This window comes from Protopterus annectens, chromosome 14.part0, assembly GCF_019279795.1.
Source record: "Protopterus annectens isolate FY-2018-M chromosome 14.part0, PAN1.0, whole genome shotgun sequence".
NCBI lineage: Eukaryota > Metazoa > Chordata > Ceratodontiformes > Protopteridae > Protopterus > Protopterus annectens.
Window position 1 is genome coordinate 1,144,125,179 of NC_056748.1, and position 10,742 is coordinate 1,144,135,920.

Consider the following 10,742-nt stretch of genomic DNA (forward strand, 5'->3'; position numbering starts at 1 on the left):
CAGTTTGCTGAGCTGGTATTATATGCATGGGGATTGAATTTTGTTGTTAATTCCCCTTATTTCCAATTAATTATGTATTTTATGGATAGACAGTTATGATCAATTGGATGAATTTAATGATTATTTGCAAAATACAACTATATTTGTAAAATGTACCTATCAAATACATAAAAATGAGCTGAATTATTTAATATTTCTGTATCTAAAAACCATGAGCACAAGCGGTACATTTTTTAAACCTACCTAATGTAATTATTTTTATGTTTTAGCAGTGAACACCCTGTTTTTCAAAAAAGGAATATAATTAAGGGACAATATGTTAGAATGGCCCATGGGACCTCCCAATTCTGTGACTTTATATAATAGAATGTGGTTTCTTAAACAATTGTCTTTACAGAGTGGGTACCCCTGCATCAGTTATTGGAGTTCAAAATGAAGTTGTCAGTGGGTGAGGCAAAAATATGTCCAATTATTATTAACAGTAATTTTCATAATTCATCCATAAGGGTAGAGAGTTCTACCCTATTAGACCCTTAAAGTGGTAAAATGTATACTAAAGTTTTATGTTTCGAGTTCAACCAAGACACAAAAACTATTAAGAATGTGTTATTTAAATGCTGGCACATGTTTAAACAGCATTACCATTAAAGGTATTTATTGTACCCATTAAGATAATTTATAAAAAAGAAAGGTGTTTGAAAAAATTCTTTGAAAAGAAAAAAAGGAGGTGGTATGGGGCAGTTAACTGCAAGGATGGGTACTTGCAAATGTGGGGCTTGTAAATAGTGCCCCTATATTGGTAATGGTGACAGCATAAAGTTGGATTCTAGGGGAAGGTGTATACATGTAGATTATTATAACTGTAACCACATAGGCATGTAGGTGTGATATATATTACTATTTGTGAATAATGTGGATCATTTTACATTGGAAAAAGTGAAAAAGCCTTAAAAATGTGGGAGATTGGCATAATGGTTACAGATGTTTACCTTACAGATGCAAGGTTTAAAGTTTGATTTTCCCATGGGGTAATTGGCTATGCTGTTAGCATAGTACTAATCTATGAACCTATAATCTAAATACATGTGTGTGTATATCTCTAAAAATGATGACAAAAATGGTCTTGCAAAAAAATCAAAGAAGTTGTCCTAAACAGCTTTTCAAGTTTTATGTCCTCAGGCAACTCAAAGAAGATCCAAGGGGGAGGGGGTCAATGGGAGGACAGACTTTAATATAGAAAGTGAAGTTGGCAGTTGGTGTTGGAAGCAAACAAAGAAGCAGACTTAAATGGAATAATTTCAGTAGCCGTCGTGTTAAAACACAGGTCAGCAAAACTGTGATTTCTTAATGTTTTATGTTACCAAGTTTATATTTTGGGATTAAAATGATATTTATTTGTATTTATAGTATTTTGTATTGAAGTGTAGTATTGATTTACAGTATGGTTTGTGATATCATCTGAATTTGTAGATGGTTTGGTCCTTTAAGATGATGTAATGCTTTTGAGTTAATCAATTTACTAGTTGTTTGACCTAGGTATATATATATACACACACACACACGAGTGAGTCAAATGGCTGTAATTTTCAGTTTTGATGAAGCAATCACTCAACTGTAATTGTGCAATAAACCTCAATTTAAAGTATTTTTGAGTATATATTTTGGTTTCTTTTTATACTTGTGGATCGAGGTTTTGGCACCAGACCTACAGCACACTGTTCTACAGCAGACTTCTGTGTTCAGATGTCAGTACACAGATCAGGGTTGCAACCATACTAGATCTAGTCCTCACTAATATGGCAGAGTGCTGCATACCACCTAGTGGAATGTCTTCCTTTGATGTAAAAATAAAACCTGGACCTCCATCTATCCTTGGAATATTTAGGAGATGCTCTTAAGGCTTATTTCCTACTATTTAGTTGTAACCTGGCAAAATATCAAGCCCCATAAACCCTGATGCCTACCTGGAACTTCTCACAGAAGAGAGGCAGCTATACCCACCAGGAAGAAGTACAAAACTTGCTCAGAACACAAGCCTGGTGGAATCACATCATCAGTAGGCGTAGAACAGAAGGAAGAAAATCATGGCAAAACTTAGGATGTGCAGCACCCACCAGGATAAAAGCACTCTCATCAAACTAAACAACTCCAATGACAAGTAAAGTCTGTCAAAGCAAAATGTGAGGTAAATTTGGCCTCCCAGCCAAGGACAGACAAGACGTTCTTTAGCTATGCCCACAACCTCAAAAGTAAACAGTTTTGTGCAGAGCATATTGTTAATGGAGTCACCTATACTGAGCCAGGGGTCCGAATGGAAAGATAAGTCAACAAGGAGAGTAGTATTGCTGAAATTGAATTCCTTCTCAAGTCGTGGTGAGTACCTTCATGAGGTGGACCCTGTTTTTTCATAAAATCTCACCAAGACTACACTGATATATAGACTGTATTTATACAGCATATATCATGGACAGAAGTGGGTTAAAAATTTAAAAAGATAGCTGGGTGCACAAGACCCAGGATAAAAAATTGCCCAATCTTGATCGGCACACTGGTGCCAGGACTGGAAAAAGTGGCAGAGTAGAATCCTCAAAATATGGAAACATTCCTGCAATGGGTCCAGGCCAGGCCCAGGGGGAGGATGCCCCCCCTGTTGTAGAAGGAAGTAGTAATCTACAAAAATCACAAAAACTAATAGGCCAAAGAAGAGCCATAAAGACGATAAAAGTGGACTATTGAGGATAAGAAAGAAATTCTGTATTGTTACTATTATGCAAAAAGCCCAAAATTTCCAGACACAAGATATACAAAATGATTAATAGAGAAATTAGTGGAAAGAAAAATACTTCCACAAGAAAAACTGTCAGAAGCTTGAAATAAAAAGTTGTATTTGTTAATACAACAGATTTGTGAAAAGCAGTATATAGATCAAGGAACATTGATCTGTTTGGAAGAAGCATCTGAGGAAGTGCAAAAATATAAACAACAAAACCTGATTTTTTGAAAAGTATAAACAAGAAATATAGATATAGGAAAGAAAGAGAGATTTGATATGGTGCAATATTTATGCAAAGGAGAAGGCCAAATCAATATAAAGAAGGCAGCCACAAAGATATTTGAAGAGAAATACAAGCAAAGGCATCCATATATGGAAAATTTCACAACAAAGAAAATAATATCACAAAGAGGGAATGTAGAAAAGAAGATTAGTAAAGTAGAAGTTCAAAAAAATAGAAGTTGAAGTTATAGAGTGCCTGCGAAGTGAAGAATTTGGTGTAGAGGGTCTAATACAGGTTACATCACAGTAAGATGGAGTGAGTCCACAAAGTAAGGAGAAGCAGGAAGATCAGGAGACATTTGAAGAAGAAATATGGACATGAGAAAGAAAAAGCGATTTAATGTGGTGTACTATTTATGCAAAACAGAAAGCAAAACTAACCAATAAAAAAGAGCAGCACCAAATATATTTGAAGAGAAATACAGGCAAAGGAATCCGGATATGGAATACTTTATGATAGAAAAATAAGACAAAAAGGAAAAGTAGAAAGGGAGATTAGTAATGGAGAAGTTAAAGAAATAGAAACTAATGTAATGAATTACCTGAAAAATGAAGGATTCAGTGTAGAAAATTTAATTCAGAAAGCACCTTAACAGGATAGAGCAGTGGATATCCAAATTAAGGAGAAACCAGTGGTACAGGAAGCAATTGGTCAGGTGCCATATGAAGATAGTTTGGAGCCTTCCACACGAAACAAGTATAAATGTTCACTTGAAACTGGGGAAGGAACAGGAAACTGTGAAAATTCTGACACGTTCAATGTTGAGGGATGATAGACCAGTGAATTCCCATATGACAGAGCAACGGATGGCACAGGATGAAATTGAAGAGAATGTGCCATAGGAAGATGCTATAGAACTTTGTATAGAATGCTCGCAGGAAATGGAAAATAAAAAATGTGCTCTCAGTTTAGAAGAAAATGAGCTAAGAGAAGAGTTGCTTGATTTAATAGAGATAGCTAGACATATTAAGATCAATGAAAGAAATCGATTGCAGAAGATTAATAAAACCCCAAAAGTCAGAAGTTTGATAAAACAAATGAACACAGTAATTAGGGCTGTTCATAGAAATCCATGCAATATATAACAGAAGTAAACAGAATATACTACTGTGCAGCTAAATTAATAACTGATAAAATTCTACCACAAGAACACAGCATACTGAGGGAAAGGAAGGGGAAAAATCTAATACCATCATGGAAGCATCGAAAAGAGAATACTACCTCTCCTTCTCTCTACCATACTAACTCCCTCTGCTGTCACTTTTAGCTTGATCTTTCCTTACTTTTGCCCTTCTGTCTCCTCCTATTCTTACTCTGAAGCTAACTCCTCTCACTGCTAAAAACTCTTACCTATTCATTTTCACTTACATGTTAATGGAATGTATTTTATTTTTATACCATGTATGTATTCTATTTTTATACCATGTTTCCAAACTATTCTTCATTGTTATTACTTTTACTACAATCTACCTCTACTGCTCAATATACTTTGTATTGTGTGCAGCACTTCAGTGTATTGAATTAATGTGGAGCTTTTTTCCTCCTGTATTGTGCACATTTCAGTGTATGTAATTATGGGAGCTTTTCTCCGTGTATTGTGTGCAACATTTCTGTGTATATGTAATTAATGCGGAGCTTTTCTCCCTGGGCCTCCACTGAAAATGGGCTCACTCTCTGCCTAGTGGACATTCTTGGTAAACAAATGGAATAAATAAATAAAATAAAATAAATAAATGAAGTAATTAAGAAGTGTCACTGTTAGAAGAATATAGGAGAGGGAACAGATCAACAAAAATACTAAGAAAGATTGATGTAATAAAAGCAATGCACAGTATTAGAACAGTGCATGATAGATCCTGGTCTATCACAAATAAAAAAATCTCAGCACAGGCAGAAAAACTTAGAAGATACACAGATAAAAAATAAAGGAAAAGTACAAAAATAAGCAATTTATTGACCCAAAAATGTTTTACAGAGAATTGGGAAACAAGGTAAAAGGAATTGAAAGGCCACCAAAAAAAGAAGAAGTAGATACATTTTGGAGAAGTATTTATGAATATCCTGTGGAACATAACAAAGATGCTAAATGTATAGAAGTAAAGGAAAGTATAAGAAGTTTAAAGGTACAGGATATGATGTAGGATTAAGTAACAGCTAGAGAGATTGAAACAAAGATAAGAAAAGCCTCCAAATGGAAAACCCCAGGCCCAGATGCAGTACCTAACTTCTGGTTAAAAGAATTAACATCTTTGCACAAAGATTTAGCTATGAGTAAGAACTATTTATATGTGCACCTTGAACAGGCACCAACCTGGCTAACAGCAGGAAAAACAATACTCCTACTTGGGTGAATCTGCAAGCTACCCTAAAAACTATAGACCAATAACTTGTCTACCGATGATGTATAAACTATACACTGGAATTGATGCTGACAGAGTTTATAGTCATTTAGAAGAAAATTCAGTTATGGCATTAGAACAAAAGGGGAATAAAAGAAAGTCATATGGAACAAAGGATCATTTGTTGTTAGTCATAGTGGAAAACTGTAAAAAAGGGGAAGAATCTAAGTATGGCATGGATTGACTACAAAAAAGCATTTGATAGTATCCTACATTCATGGATAAATGAGTGCTTAAAAATGTACAAGATGCACCCTACACTGATCGATTTCATTACAGTGACCATGAAACAGTGGTAGACCACTTTGCAATTAAGCCATCATAAAGGACAAATTATTATCCCAGGGATAAAAATTCAAAGGGGGATATTCCAGGGTGACTCTTTATCCCTGCTGCTATTCTGCCTTACCCTTATCCCTTTAAGCTATCTACTTAACAGTTTAGGTCATGGCTATAATTTGGCTCCTAGAAAACAACAGTGTGTAAAAACTTCTTATCTTTTCGTTGTCGATTATTTAAAACTGCATAGCTCATCAGATAAGGAACTGAAAGTACAACTGCAAGTTCTCAAAACTTTTTCAGATGATATAAGAATGTCATTTGGTCTTGATAAATGTGCAAAAGCAACCTTTGAAGCAGGAAAACTGTAGCACCAGAAAACATCAGTTTGGAACAAGAATGTGATATAAAAGAACTTGAGCAAGAGGGAGTATATATTTTGGAATTGATGAAGGATCCGCAATAAAATATGAACAAATGTGAAAAAAAAATTAGTAAGGAATACTTTAGAAGACTTTAATCCATTCTGAAAACAGCACTGACATCTAGGAACACAATCCAAGCTGTAAACCAATTTGCACTTCTTACAGTTTTGGAGTGATTGAATGACCACAAAACGTGTTGGATAGATTACATAAAAAAACAAGGATGCTTCATGCTCACTAAATGATTTATAAAAATCAGTGCTTACCAAGATTATATATTCCCCATTCTGAAGGAGGGATGAGCCTCCTTGAAATTGATTGTATGTGTATAGATCTGCAATCGTAGGACTCCACACATATCTGCTGACCTCACAAGACCCAAACATAGTGAAGGTTTTGAAACATGAGACTAAATCTAAGGTGACTTCTGTTTAATCTAGCAGAAGCATATAGAAGTAGATAAAAATCAGGCAGTAACTGAATGTGTCAGAAAACAAAAGAAAGAATAAAAGGTGAAAGATCAGATGAGAAGGCAAGAAATGTGCAAAATGCATAAATATAGTTGCAAGTATAGAAAACTTCTCATGTTGATCAGTAACGAATGCAGGAATGGTTAGGTAGAGGTGAATTCAAACAGAGAGATAAAAGGTTTATATTGGCAGCCCATGATAGTGGGCTATGTACACACTGGTTTACAAAGTCCATTGAACATTTGGGAGAAACAAATAAATGTAAGTTTTGTAAAACCATATTGGAAACTGTTGCACACCTCATTTTGCTGGTAGTGACATACTAATGGCAGAAGAACTGTATACTGAAAGGCATAATAATATGGCAAGACTGTTGCACTGGGGATTGTGCAGACATAATGGTACTGAAGTGGTTAAAAAACACTGGAAACATGAGCTACAAAGCATCAAAGGAAATGATGGAAGTTTACATTACGTGGGATCACCCATTAACAACAGTTCAAAATGTGAATGCTATAAAACTGGATTTAGTGATCCATGAAAAGAAGACAAAAGTAGCATTGCTCATTGAAATCGCCACACCCAGTGACTACAATGTCTTGCATACAGAGACACACAAAGTCATAAAATATCAGGATCGGCTGGCAGAAATAAGGGCACTGTGGAAGATAGATACCCAGACAGTTCAAATAGTAGTAGGAACAACAAGTCTTATAAAAAAGAATCTACAATCATATTTAGACGTTACCCCATACGGGTAACCCCATACGAATTGCAGGAGGAGTCATTACTGGGCACATTGCGGGTGCTGCAAAGAGCACTTTTTGCTGACATCAAAGATTGAAACACTACTAACTTCATGAACTTTAATTGTACTTTGACTTAGGAATGGACAACAGTCAAAAAGAGATGATGGCTGTGCATCACGCCTTGATAGCTTTCAAACCCCTTCTCTCTCCAGGGGCTCTCCTGATCAAAACAGGCAACACCACTGTGATGTGGTACATCAACAAGCAGGGAGGGACTCACTCCTACCCTCTATGCAGGCTGGCCATGACCCTTTGCCACACAGTCTCTGCCATGCAATGACACATGTTAGCAGAATTCCTACCAGGCTCTCAACTCTTTGGCAGACCAATTAAGCAGAAATATTCTGGACCCACACGAGTGGCAACTCAACAGAAGTATGTTCACCCTAATAACTCAGAAATGGGGAATCCCAAAGGTCAACCTCTTTGCCTCCCACACCTACCATCAGCTCAGCAAATTCTGCACCAGGGAGCATCACTGCATGGCTTGGAAAGTGGATGCCCTGTCCTTGTACTGGGTCAATCTATCGGTCTATGCTTTTCCTCCCCTCCCTCTCACCCCCAGGGTACTGCTCAAAATAAGGGAGGAAAAACCATGGACCATTTTTATAGCTCCAGACTGGCCCCGGCAGCACTGGTAGTCCTTGCTGCGCAGCCTGTCCTCGCTACCCCCATGGCATCTTCCTCAGATTCCAAACCTCCTGACCCAGAGGGAAGGGGAATTCATGTATCCCCAATTGCAGACACTCAATTTGGCAGCTTGGCTTATTCCCTAACCCCAAGCCATTCTGCCAGCCTCAGTAAACAGGTTCTGAATGTTATCCGTGAGGCCAGATGTCCTAGCACCAGAAAGTCTTTTGCTGATAAGTGAAAAAGGTTCTGCACCTAGATCCAGGCTAAGGGAACCAATACAGCACAGCCCTCCCTCCCTCTCATCCTGGACTACTTAGCTGACCTACTACACAGTGGCCTGTCTTTCTCCTCCATAAAAATTTTTGCCTCTGCTATTTCTGCTCATTTTCCCTCTGAGCAGTACAGCCTTTGATCAAACAGTTCCGAAGAAGGGCTAGCAACTTGAGGCCACCCAGAAGGGTACCAACACCAGCTTGGGACTTTAACTTTGTATTGGAAAATCTCACCCTGCCCCCTTTCGAGCCAGCTTCTTCTGTAGAGCTAAAATTTCTCTCCTGGAAGACAACATTTCTTCTGGCCATCGCTTCAGCCAGAAGAATCTCTGAGCTGCAGGCACTCATGGCTGTGGAACTCTTCATCTTCCATGCAGACAGGGTATCCCTCAGAACTTGGCCATCTTTCATGCCCAAGGTGGTGTCCAGTGTGGCTCTCAACCAATCCTTTCATTTGCCCACCTTTTTTCCTAATCCCCAGAATAAGAGGGAAAGGATTTTTCACTCTGTATATGTGCACAGACAGCTCAGATTCTGTCTAGACAGGACTAAACCCTTCAGAAAGTCTGATCAATTGCTGGTTAGATTTGCTACAGGGGCAGAAGGCAAAGCCATCTCCAAACAAACCATTTCCAAATGGATAGCACACTGCATCCATTTCTTCTACAAACAGCATGGAAAGCGCCCCCCCCAGGGGGGCTAAGGACACACTCCACCAGAGCAGCCTTCACCTCTGCAGCTTTCCTCAGAGAAATCCCCACCAGGGACATCCTGGAGGCTGCCACCTGGACATCTGTTCACACTTTTACCAAGCATTACCTCCTGCCCCTCTTCTCCAAATCCAGCACAGAGTTTGCCTCTACAGTCTTGCAGGGCATCCTAGCCAGCCCCTAGTTTCATTGACTGCCTCCACCCTTTTCCTCAGCTTTGGGAATCAACCCAAATGTGATGACTGCAACAGTGAAACATGAAGAACATAGTACAGTTGTGTACACTTACCATAAATGTAGATGTTCGAGTCTATTCACTGTTGCAGTCCTGGTTTCCCTCCCTCCATCCCCCTTTCTTCTGTTTCTCCTTTTATTACCTTTCTAACTTGCTGTTCTCCTTTCCTTACAAGGGACGTATTGGTATTTATTTTCCACTGGTGGAGTTTCTTCCACCAGAACCTGGACTCCTACTTGGGGGCTCCTGACAGGTTAGGGCAAGAAAAACTGATGTAATGGCATTGGCTGCCTTACTTTATACTACTGAAGACCTGAAGTCAGTCCTTAAGCAACAGCAACCGATGCAGAAATACGAAGTCTCTCTTATTCGGGCCGGCCGTGAGCTACCCTGGCAGGGATAACCCAAATGTGATGACTGCAACAGTGAATACACTAGAACATCTACATTTATGGTAAGTGTACACAGCTGTACTTTTCCTGCTATGCCATCTTGTGTTGGCTGGGGGCCTGCCTGCACTTGGAGTAAATTTACTAGTTAGAACTGGTCTGGCATAGGGTGTTTAGCTAAAGCTCGGGGGCAAGGATTGATTGCTCAATTCCATTGTTTTTATTTTACTTTCATTTTTGTGGTGTTTAAACCCTGCATTTGCATGGGCCTGTGCTTGTTTGCACATCACACACCACTGCTGCACTGTTAACCCTTTGTGAGGTATCTCAGCTGCATTTTTCCCTCTGTGAGGCCCTCCCAGGCAGCTACTTTGTTGATTTTATCCAGCCCTACTCGCACCTATAGGTACTCTCTTCAGATAGTACCCACTCTACTATCCTTGATCTCTCTTCCACAGATTCTGACAAACATGGCTGGACAATTCCGTATGGTTTCTCCTGTTAGTCTGGTTGATATGGGCATCCTGAGACAGTGTAGCACCTGCCTCATGGACAACCCTCTAATACCACCACCTAGGAACACAATATATGAGAGATGCAATTACATTAAGAACCTAGAATCCTTGCTGTGTCCATCACAAGCCAGTTTGCGAAAACACTACAGACACCACACCTCTAATACCACCCACACCTATACAACATACTCCTACATATGGAGAGGTTCTCAACAAAAACATTCCTAAACAAAAGAGACCTCTGAGGCAAAAAATCCATGCACATCACAACCCAGAGCACCAAGCACCACACATAGTATACACTCCTGTGTCTCACAGCTTCTAAGGCCCAGCCACAAACCCAACATACTAGTCATAGGTGACACTACTGTAAGATACACAGATGTTCCCCTCACCAGGCTAGTCAAGGAGAACGTCACAGTAAGTTGCTTGTCAGGTGATAGAATCTGCCATATCACGCGCACACTCAAGTGTGCTAGCCTGTGTAACTGATTTATTACTGTTTCTGCATTTTCTGTGTGTTTCTATCTAAAAACAAAAAAATAATCCT